Below are 11,026 nucleotides of genomic sequence, written 5' to 3' on the forward strand. Positions count from 1 at the left end.
ACCAGAACTCGCTGAGGATTTGGTCACGACCTGGCTTGAGACCGAGGAGCAGAATGGGCAGTGCCCTCTCTGCCCATCGTCCATCATGGTACCAGCACGTGGTTGTGCATGACAGACATGAGTTGAATTGATGAACTTTCATAAAAGTGTGGACACTTTTAAAGTGTGACAGCTAAAGGAAAGAGGCTACATGGCTGAGGGATGGGTGTTTCTAAGCAAAGGCACAACTTGAGCTTGTTGAGGGAAAACAGCCAACAGAGATAAAGAGATGAAACATGTAAGCAAGTTCTGACGTAGGTGGAAAGGGGCAGAGTCAAGAACACAAAGATTATTAGTTTTAGGAAGGAAGATGCTTACTTGCAGGTTAAGAGAGAAGGGCAGGAAAATGGGGGAAGCTGCAGAGAAAAAACACTGGCCCTTGGGAGAGGCGTTCTTACAGTCACGTGGTTCGGGCCACTTTCCTGGCTGCACACGGAGTCATCAGATAGCCACTTGCTGCCCCTATGCCATGGGCCCTGCCCACAGCCACAGCGGGAAGACTGATGGAGTCTTCCCAGCCCGGTGCTGAAGTTTTCCCAGCCCGTGTACCCAGCCCGGTGCTGAAGTTTTCATTATATTGTCACAATAATTTGTGAAAGTATGGAGTTTTAGGCCCAACTTACAGACATTTTACAATTTACAGAACTTGGGTTCAGGGGGGTTAAGAACCCTGCTGGGTCTACACTGTCTGCGAGTGGCTGAGCCCAATGACAGGGTCCCCCCCTGTAAGAGGCAGAAGCTGAGGGACACAGACATAGACGGCAGCGCAGGCCTGGGCAAGGACCGCCACCCAGCTGCCTCCCCTGCCAGGAGCCAAGCACCTTGGAGCCTGCTCGTCATTCCCTTCTCACTGTCTCAGGTGGTGGCTCCAGTACGGGCAGAGCATCCCCTGCAATGACCCGGGCACAGAGGGGCACAGATCGGGAGGCGACAGGCAGTTTTTGCCTATGGGGGGAGGGGTAATTTGCATAACGTGCCCCCCACCCCCACGCTCTCAATGGAGCGGGGGTGAGGACTAAGAAGGCAGGTTGGCAGCCTGGAGTGTGTGACACCCGAGCACAGAGCACCTTCTCTGACTGAGTTGGGAAGAATCAGAAAGAAGCCAGTACTGGCGTGTATCTCAGGCCAACCTAACAGAAGGGGAGCTTGGTGGCTTGTCCAGTCAGTGGCGTGGCCTGAGCATGCTATGTCCCTGTTGTGGACACAGTGTGGGGGCCTGCCTTCTGATGACCTGTTGAGCTCAGTGCACAAACGCCAAGGTGGCCGTAAGTTGGATGATAACGAGAGTGATTATGGGTGGAGCAGCCCACAGAACGGAAACCCATCCCAAGAGGAGAAAAGGAGCCTTTGGAATAATCTCCAGTGTCCATGGGAAGCTGCAAAGCCGTGAAGGCCCTGGGCCAGGGAACAGGTGGCCACACCAGCAGAGAACAGCAGGGCGTGGGAGTTGGTCCCGTCTGCAGAGAGCAGTACTGCATGGTGACCTCAATTAGAGGAGGCAGGAGACCCGAGGGGGCGGTAGTTGTTCCCAGGTTGGAATGGTGCCTTCAGGGACCGTTACAGAGAGTATCACTGCGTATGTGCATCACGTTGTCAGCACAGAGGGAGGCCCTGCTTATAACCAAGCTTCCGTGGGCCTTGTGCAGCTCCTGCACTACAAATCAGGGCCTCGTGGTCCATGCTGGAGTTGACTCATCTATTCAGTTGAATCCAGGAGTGTGCAGCCCAAGCACCTTTTCCAACTTCAGGGTGTGCAGGTTGAATGGTGCCCCCCAAACTCAGAACCTGAAAACCTGACTTTATTTAGAAAGAGGTCTTTGTAATCAGTTAAGATGAGGTCATCGTGAATTAGGGCGGGCCCTGACCCCAATGACAATGTCCCTATAAAAGGCAGAAGAGGACAGAGGCAGAGACTGCAGTGATGGTGCCACAAGCCCAGGGATGCCTGGGGCCACCAGGAGACAGGAAGGAGCGCCTCTGGCAGGAGCACAGCCCTGCTGACACCTATGTCTGACGCCTCTGGCCCCCAGCAGGGGGAGTATAAGTTTCTGCTGTTCTAAGCCCCCCAGTGTGTGGTCCTCTGTACAGCAGCCCAGGGAACTTGCACAGGGGCTGAGGTCCTTCTCCCTACAGGGCATGTCAGGAGCTCTCGAGCCCCTATGTTCACCCCCATATACAGGTGCCAAGAAAAAATGTCTGCTGAATAAACACATTTCCCAGGTTTTGAATTGAGGAGAAGCGTGATGTCCCCCGAGGCCACATGAAGGGATCAGTGACAACACTTGATAATACTTGGAAGACTAAAAGCTGTCTCTCAAAAAGTCTCACTGTGTGGCTTTGGCTAGGCAAATTTACTAAGTGTCAGGATGTGGCCTCTAGTTCTGTCACTCTCAAGGCTGAGTCACCCTTAGCATGATTAGCTAAATCATGCTAATCAAGCTCACAAGAAATAAAAATTAGACCGCAGATGTACTCATCAATACGTGTGTGAAAAAGAGAGAAAGCTTCTCATCTAACATCTAAAATGCCCAAGCTCATCACCAGGGCCAGACTCAGGACACCACCAGCAAGCAGAGAGGATGGACTCCATCCCGGCCACAGACAACCCCAGCGACCTTCCCTGTCCCACAGCCATCTGTCCCCAGCACCACAAGTTCAGGCCGACCACTCTGAGCAAGACAGAATGGGTGTTGAAGGCGCTATGTCGTAGGGCAGTTTGCCACACAGCAACAGTAACTGAGAAACGTTAGCCCGACTACAACAGTGAAGAGCAATGAAAACAAAACTCTATATAAAACCTGGAAATGAACCATGTGTGTCAATGGCTGCGGGCCCCAGACTTCCCACAGAGAGTGATCCATGCCCGTGAACCCAGATGCACAGGAACGGGACAAGAGGCCTGTACCCTCCACTCAGGAGCACTCAGGCCAAATGCAGGCTCGGTTGAAAATGTGGGCGCTACCCACCCGTGTGACACAGGCCAATCGTGCTGCGGTCAAACAAGCCACTGCCAAAACTCTGAATCTCCACAATGTGTCACTCGAGAACGCCACATCTTTTGCCAGACCAAGCTACAGAGCTGCCTGCAGTGCATAATTCAGGGTCTCCACCACGCTAAGGTTTTCTCCTACCACACACCACTCGTCTACGCCTGCCTCTTCCAAGGAATACAAACCAAGTTCCATCTGTAAAGCCAGCTCTCCGTGAGTCATGCTGTCCTGGCTCAGAGCACAGCAGGGATTCTGGGCACCTAAGCCACCACACCCCGTCCTGTCATTCCACAGGCTGCACTCAAGGAATACTCCTTTTCAAACGTTGGAATGTTATCTTCAGAAAAGGAGAGTAACAACAGCTTGAATGTGGCTATAAGTAGAAATAGCATTATTTCTCTCTAACCTTTGTCTTCAAGCTGACTCCATAATTTTCTGGTTAATCACACTTTCAAGAACCACCTCATTTAAGCAATTGAGACTAATTTTAAGGTGTTTTTAGAAACTCATCTGGTCTAAATCAAGTCTCCGGTCTCACATCCAGCTCAAAGCTGGGGCAGCCATAAGGTAACACCACAGAGTGGGTGGCTTTAACAGAAATTTCTCTCACAGTTCTGGAGGTCGGAAGTTTCTGACCAGACAGCTCTCTCCCTGGCTTGCAGACAGCTGCCTTCTCACCACTGCTCACATGGGGGACAGGGAGAAGAATAAATCTCTCTCTCTCTCTCTCCTCCCGCGGATTACGATTACGGCCCCAGGCTCGTGACCTCATGTAACCTTAATTACCTCTGAAAGCCCCCATCACCTAATACAGTCACATTATGGGTTAGGACGTTAGGACGTCAATATATGTATTGGGGGTGGGGGTGGCATAATTCAGTCCATAGCACAGGACATGATCTCTGGGGCTCCTTCCCGCTGCGAGCAAACCCGGGACGCAGACGGTGCTCACAGCTGTCTGGAGACTGAGTAGGTCTACCTTGCCTCCATGAACCAGAAATGGTTCAAGGCTTATTTTGAGACTGTTGGCTAGTGAGCACCTTGGGGTCTTCTGCATACGCTCTGCTTTTTCAAAGGCAATTCACAAGCCAAAGGTGCTCTCTGGCCAAAGCAGTTCTCTCCCAAGGTCGGCAACTGCGGCCCTTTACCACAGCACAGAGTGCCCGTCATTCCGACTTCACCGGGAAGCACCTGGCTGGACATCTTAAGAGCATCTGTGTGGACAGGAGCAGCCTCTGGTGGGGACAGCAGGATCTCCTCGGGTCAAATATAATTTCCTCCAATGGTAATCAACTAAGATTTCTCCAGAAATATTATTTTGGTTTAATGCACTTCTGGTATTTTGGGCACTTAAGTACCATGGCAGCAGAGACACTCCAAGGATGACCGTGCTGCTGCATTCAGACTGGACACCTCTAGGGGTGAGCTGGTCTGAACTCCTGTCCCTAGTTTACTGGTTTACATCTCCTTATTTACAATACAATCTATAACTGATTACAGGCATGACTTTTCTGTAATCAGGCACCCCCTCCTTTGCTCCTCAATCAACCTCAACGTCCTCTTTACCAGTAGGAAGGGGAGAGGAGGCCTGAGCAGAGCCTCGCGGCTCAGGACCCAGCCTGTGACAAGGACTGAAGAGTTTAGATTCCCGCTCACACCCTCAGAGCTCGTTTTACTTGGAGGAACGTCTGGACAGAGAAAAGTTCCGAACACTTTCTAAAATCCCGACAGCTTCACAGGCTGCTAGGATTTCACTCTCCGTTTTAAAAGCCTTAAATTACTCCCTGTGCTCCCATTCTTTAAATGGCTTCTACAGATCCCTCCTCAGCCAAAGAGGCTCTGAGGTGGTTAGCTCTCCCTGGGGGGTTGACTCGGTCTTCCCACCTGAAGCTCACATGTGCTTTAGGGACTGAGCAGTTTCAGTTTGGGAGGAAAACAGACTTTGGTAAGGGCTCAGAAAAACTACAACATTTTGGCAGCTAAAAGAGGTAAATTCCCACTGTGCGTATAGTGTCAAATGCTGCAGAGCACATTTTTTAAAAGTTTAAATCGCAGCAGGTGGCCACGCAAGCCTGTCTTATTACACTCTGCTCAGTGTCTCCTGGCGGCCACAGCCCTCAGCACTGCCCCGTCTCTGGCCAGGAAGGAGGGGCAGGGCAGGAAGGGGCGCACATGGCCCGAGACATGGACACCCTCTGGGAAGGGTCAGAACAGTAAGGAAACTGGGAGCTTAAGTTAGGGCTTTTAGCCTCCGAAGGTATCCAAATGGGAAGTTACAGTGAGAAAAGGTGACGAAAACGTGTCCGTTTTGCCCTTCGAAAGCAAAGGACAGGGAGAAACACTGTAATCCCTGAAATAAAGAAAATGTTCCTGACTAGGCACATCCATTTAATCTTCTTCCTTCCAGCCCTATGACAGCTACTCTTCTTTCCATTTTACTGATGAGGAAACTGAGGCACACAGCTGTTAAATCCCTCAAAGTCCCACAATTAGCAAGTGCTAGAGCCAGAATTCAAACCCTGGGCAGAGCCCACACTGCCAACCACCTCTCAACAGAACAGGAAGGATGCCAACAGAGGAAGTAGCTGTGACAGGGAGCGTTTCAAGGAGCAGAAGTCAACAGGGTCAGACGCTGCTGAGCCATCAGGAACGAAATCTGAGAAACAGCCACAGACTCGGGTTTAGGCAATCACAGATGACCTTTAAGGGCTCTGTTTCAGTAGAGGGATGGGGACACAGGTTCCTTGTAGGACATGAAGCAGGCAGTGACAGCAGCTAGAGCCCCAGGTGGAAACTGACAGTCAAAGTGTTGTGGGTCAACCCACCCCCCAACTGAAAAACTTTTAAGTTTTCTTTCCTGTAGAAATGTTAAGTATAGAAATGTTAAGTCTCCTCCCTAGTTTCTTAGCTCCTGGCTTTGATTACTCTTTGCATCAGTTTGTGAATCCTAGACTAAAGCTTGCTCCTAGCCTGAATCCTAGAACTCTCCTATCTCCCTGCTTCTTGATCGTTTTGTAAATTAGTGTCTGAATCCTAAACAATAGATGGTTCATAGAAACCTCCTACCCCTGCTTCAGATAACTACTTGAAAGCCTGTGACTTCTTAATATCCCCCAGGCCAGTAAGCCTAATGTTCCTTTCCAAACCCAGCCACCTGAGTGACGGGCTGAATGGCCACAGGCTTCATGAAAGCTAACAGATTTATTAAAATCTATGTTTCCTCATTCAGGGGCCTTGGGGATACAGATGATACCCCAACAAGATTGCCAGCTGCAACCAAAGAAGCCAACATGGTTCCAGGCGATCCTCTCATTTGAGATCAGATAGGGTGAGAGTTCCATGAATTCCCCAATAGGCAGGGACACCTCTATGTCCCTGCCCAACGGGAAACAGATACAGAAGACCTCCTGTCCCTCAGCTTCCCACAGAGATTTTATGGGGATCACGTCTCTCAAGGGGAAAACAAGGCAGGCAGTTAGAGACAGGCATTGGGTCTCTGCATTCCTGCACGTCCCACAGAGTGACCACCAAGGGAACATCCCCTCTCCACCCAAAACTCCCCTTTGTATTGTAATTACCTACCCCTGTGGGAAAACAAATGGGCACAAAATACCCAACGAGATCAGACCACTCACTCGCACCTGCACAGTACCTCTTGTCAATCACAGGTGCCAATCAAGTGGTCCCACGCCCAAAGGGGAAAAGCCCATTCGAGAGAGAAAAAGGGATAAAAACTCCAAGTTCTGGAAAGTCCACCCTGTTGACCGCTTCTTCCCTTTTTGACAGCTTCTCCCTATTTTTTGGACGTCCTTCCTCCCTTTTTGAGCCTCGACTTTGCACGTGGCCAGCTCCAAACTCTTTGAAGTGTAATTTCTCTTCTAATAATGGGCCCTTGAGCCAGTCTCTACTACTCGGGCCCACTTCTACTTCTTTGAAATGTACTAGCTCTTCTAATAAACTGCTTTTTCACTACTTTACTCCGGTATGTCGTTCAATTCTTTGCTGGAGAGGCCAAGGACCTGGGAATTGCACCAAGAAAGGCCCACTCTCCAACAACAAAAGGACTGGGGGGGGGGGTTTCCAAGCTTTTATTTCCAAACTATACCCCAAAACAATGGAGTTTTTTTTGAGGGATTACAATGTTTCTCCCTGTTTTTTTATTTCGAAGGGCAAAATGAACACATTTCAGTAGTCATGGTTAAAGGAGAATTAGCAAGTGCCACAGAAACTGTTTTTTAAAAACACTGCATCAAATTCAGGGAAAATACAAAGATTTAACTATTTCAAGGGGAACCATCACGGGAAATGTTGCCCGACTCTATATGCTGCGTTGGCTGCACATACTGACAGTTCTGGAACTAAGGTGAGAGACTGAGGGAATCAAGAATGAGATAACCCTCTTTGGACTTGTTTTGAGCAGAGAGAGCAGTGGAAAGCATGTGTTATGACTTGAGGCTGACACCCAGAGAGCAGCTGCCCTATTGCAGGCTGGACCCCCAAATACCTGACTGCAAAGGACAGAAATACTGATTAAAATTCTGTTTAAGGAGCTGCGGAAACTCGAGTTATCAGCCCCTGTCCTAGCTCCTGAGTCATTTCTAGTACAAATCAAAAGCAGTTTTAGGGAGGATGCATTTTTTTGAAGAGGAATTGTCTGCTGGTATCGGAATAAGTCAGATTGTCTACGCAGCAAATGAGGAGGAGACAGAGAGGAGAGAAGGAGAGAGAGGGAGGGAAAGGGAGAGGGAGAGAAAGGAGGCGGAGGCGGCGGCGGCGGCGGCGGCAGCGGCAGCGGTAGCAGTGGCGGTGGCAGAGGCCTTGCCCTGGCTGGGAAGCAGTTCTGGAGGGAGCAGTTCTCCCATAGCTACTGACTGTCCCCAGCATCCAGGCAGTCCGTTCTTAAGTGCTATATGAGTCCCCCAAATGCCCCTCGTTTGCTGCAGCCCAGGAACCACCGCAAACCATAGACATGTGAAAGGACCTGAATTCGGACTGGCTGGGACCAGACAATCTCAGGCTGGGATGCTGTCGGTTCGTGCTCCATGCAAAACTCAGACACACATGCTTTGGCAATGAACTGTTGCACCTGGGCTTAAACAGGGAGGACACCTGCAGGATTTAACCTCTAAAAATGCAACAGGTTGACGCTGGAGGCAGTGATTAACCTGCCTGTGTGTGCGCCCACGGATTCCTTTTGCTTTCTCATGACTTAGGCCACTGGGAAAGTTGGTGGAATCTTTGCAAATCTTCAAAACATTCTGCACTCCCGACAGAGGGAACCCACAGGTCTGCTCTCCATCCCAGGCCATCTCCCCAGGGCATCCTTCTGTTGCCTGCCACACACCTGTGGATGCAGCAGTGGTTTCCTGGCCCTCTCCTCTGTCCGTGCTGGGCACCCAAGGCCCCTGGTGAGATCTAACCCTACATCTTCTGTGAGGAAACAGCGCAAATAGGGCCATAGGGAGCTCTAGGGTTCTCAGATGAGACCCAGACCACAGGTGACAGGCTGACGGTGGGTGTGCCTGGCCAGCTCCTGTGAATTCCAACTGTTTCAGTTTGGCAAGGGGATGGGCTAACTTGTGGGCTGTGAACCACTTTTAAATAAAACTAAAACCCTTGCTATGGCTGCCACCAAGGAGAGAAAAAGAGGAATGAAAATCAAGTATTTCATTAAGCCGGCTTGAACTTCTTTTGTGAGTCAAGGTTGTTGACAATTAAAAAAACTCATTTTAATGAATACTAAATTACGAAATACCAGGAGAAAAACCATGTCACAACTAAGTAGCTTACAAGATCAGTCAATGAAAAAGAAATATGGCAGTTCCCAGTGTCATTCTCAACAATGTATTAAAATGTACGCTACAATCAGGCGCTGCAACAAATGTAGTTATGTAGCTGGAAAAAGTTTTAGTATCTCCCCCTACCTCCAAAAAAAATACAGCTACACTTGGTGAGTGGAAAAGAAAGATAATCCTTAAGCATCCATAGTTTCCCTATGGCTTTTCCCAGTTTAAACATGCTTCAAGGGAAAACAGTATTAGTCCACAAACATTTGTATGTCCCTCAAATTGACCACTGCACCAAAAAGGGTGCTCACCTCTGCATTAAATATAGTCCTGCTTGAATGGAGGAGAGTACGCCAGTCCACTTTTGGATGCTTTTTAATTATGAGATTTCGGACTGAACAAGACAGTGATGCTCCCCATAGGAAACCCGATTTCCTCCCCAGAAATCAAGCACCACCTCTCCCTGCTTTCTGCTTCCTCCCCAGTAACACCAGGACTCATCTTGAGTTTAGCTGAACATAGAGTGGGAATCCCCAGGGCAGAAAGACTCCGCCTCAGCATTTCCATAGTCACTGGGAAGGGACTCTTCCAAAACCAATGTTTTCCATGAGGCATAACAGCTACACAAAGTGCTTCACTGCCAACAGAACAGCGTAATGAAAACAACATCACAGTGTGTTTTAAAACTGGTCATAAGGCAGCCAGTTAGCTCAGGTGGTTAGAGCGCAGGCTCATAACACCAAGGTTGCCAGTTCGATTCCCATATGGGCCAGCGGGCTGCGCCCTCCACAACTATTGGGTTGTTGGAAAAGTCATAACGTATTTTCTCTATGGTTTTCGTTGCAAAAACGCGTCATGACTTTTCCGTGAACCCACTAGATTGAAGACAACGACTTGACTTGGAGCTGATGGGTCCTGGAAAAAACACAATTGTTCCGCAACAAAGTTTAAAGAAAGAAAAACAAAACTAGTCATATCGCCCAAGGAAGAAAACAGCTTGCAGAATCTACAAGGGAGACTTACATTTCCTACTTACTATTATTCATCAATTTAGAATTAAAAACTGTAACTTCCATGAAATGCATTTTTCAAGGCATCAATTATACGCACCTGTACCTTCCTCACTACCATCTCAGATATGTGAGCTGAGAATAAAAGTTTGTAGCCCCACTGGGTGCATTTTCCATTGATGCGACGACGGCCGTTTCTAGGTCTACGAGCACTGCTAGGAATGTGTAGCAAAGCCCAATACCCGCGTTATAATAACGCACTTGCAAAAAAAAAAAAAAAGATCTATTGATAATATACAGCCACAGCCAACGCACAAATTCCCAGGCCTTCCCACGAGCGACTGCTACAGCGGTAGAGGCGCTGGATGAGGGCCCACGGGTGGCGTGGACTGCTGAGACACACGACGCTGGTGCCGCGGCCGGCAGGGACACGGGAGACCGGGTGCGGGGCGCCGCAAGGAGCGCGGGGGACACGCGACCATGAAGCCCGCGAGGGATCCGTTCCACCAGGTGCGGATAACGCTCCAGATTCAATCTGAAAGCAGCTGCGTTTGGAGCTGAGCTGCTCGCTTGGGAGGTAAACGCGAGCGTGTCTCGGACCCAGTTTTCTACCTGTGGGCTCGGTGCCGCCTCGGAAAATTCCACACGGACCCACGTGGAACAAGTTTCTTGGAGGACGGCCACAGAAGCTGGTGTGGAATCTTCGAGACGGAAAAGCGGGTCCCAGCGTGGTCGCGCGTGCAGAGGCGCGTGAACACGGGGGCGGCGGGGCGGCCGCGGGGCTGCAGGCTCGTCCGGGCCCGACGCCCAGCCGTCGGGCGCCCCCGACTCTGCATCCGTGACCGCGGGCAAGGTGGGACCCACTCCGCGCCTCCCGCGCGGCCGCGCGCGGGCAGCCCGTGCCGGGTGGGAAACGCGCGCTCGTCCTCACGCGGACGCCTCCAGAAGCCACGCCGGTCCCGCCCCACGCCCGCGCGCCGTGAAGCCTTGCGCGGGGGTTTCCTGCGCCCCCGCGGGGACGACCGGCACGGACACCCGCGCGCAGCAGGTGGGCAAGCCAGCGAGCCAGGTAACCTCGGAGGAAGCCAGGCTTTCGCGACGAGCGCGGGGCGCGCACCACGCGCGGCCGGCCACAGGCTCCCCACGAACCACAGCGGCCGCCCCGCGACAGCAGCGCCCAGCGGGGCCCGCGGCGCCCCCG

At 50.9% G+C, this 11,026-nt stretch overlaps 1 protein-coding gene across 1 annotated transcript in view; it reads right to left on the bottom strand.

Annotated features, from left to right (window-relative positions):
* Positions 1-10,919, bottom strand: part of TMEM266 (transmembrane protein 266) — a 68,930-nt gene extending 58,011 nt beyond the window's left edge. Inside the window, 1 exon segment of the mRNA XM_019640122.1 lies at positions 10,438-10,919. The gene's annotated coding sequence lies outside the window, so the exon portion shown is untranslated.
* Between the last annotated feature and the right edge of the window lie 107 nt (positions 10,920-11,026).

The sequence above is a fragment of the Hipposideros armiger genome, unplaced genomic scaffold (genome assembly GCF_001890085.2).
Source record: "Hipposideros armiger isolate ML-2016 unplaced genomic scaffold, ASM189008v1 scaffold_48, whole genome shotgun sequence".
Classification (NCBI taxonomy): domain Eukaryota; kingdom Metazoa; phylum Chordata; class Mammalia; order Chiroptera; family Hipposideridae; genus Hipposideros; species Hipposideros armiger.